The sequence below is a fragment of the Fulmarus glacialis genome, unplaced genomic scaffold (genome assembly GCF_000690835.1).
Source record: "Fulmarus glacialis isolate BGI_N327 unplaced genomic scaffold, ASM69083v1 scaffold17873, whole genome shotgun sequence".
Lineage (NCBI taxonomy): Eukaryota > Metazoa > Chordata > Aves > Procellariiformes > Procellariidae > Fulmarus > Fulmarus glacialis.
The window spans coordinates 20,352-20,996 of NW_009202483.1; positions in this window are offsets into that span (position 1 = coordinate 20,352).

Consider the following 645-nt stretch of genomic DNA (forward strand, 5'->3'; position numbering starts at 1 on the left):
AGGGCCGCACGTGGGTTTTGGCTGGCAGGAGTTGTCACGGCCGGCGGGCAGGATGCCTGCCCAGAGCTCTGCCTGCCATCCCGAGCCAAGGCATGGAGAAGGATGAAGCCCTGCGCTCCCCAGCTTGGCTCGCGTGCCTGCCCCAGACAAGGAGCCCTTTCTCACCAGGAGAGCTTGCAGCAGGGCAGGGCAGGATGGCCTGAGCGCCCTGCTTGTTTATAACCCCCATTCAGCGCAAGGAAATCACACCTGTCTGTGCCAGCCGGGCTCGCACCTGTAACCCATTAGGGCGAACGGCCGCCTGTTTACCTGGGACATGTTTCCTTAGCACCCCAGGCGGCTGGCGCAGAGGGGCTGCTTCTCCCCCAACGCCAAGGGTTGTTTTCCATCCTGGCAGGAGGGGAAGGCGGAAAGCTCAGGAGGGGCACTTCAAAGGGGTTTGCATGAAGGCTGGCCACAACCGAGCTGTTGGAGCAGGAAGAGGGCAGGGAGCACAGCCAGCCAGCCCCCGGGCGCCCGCAGCTCTCCCCTGCCCACCCCATCTCCGCAGGCAGCGGTAAGCCCTGGGCATGGGTGCTGGCAGAACCCACTCCTGCCATCTCAAAAGGTCTCTGTTCTGTTGAGTGCTGGCTGGGGGGCGGGTCA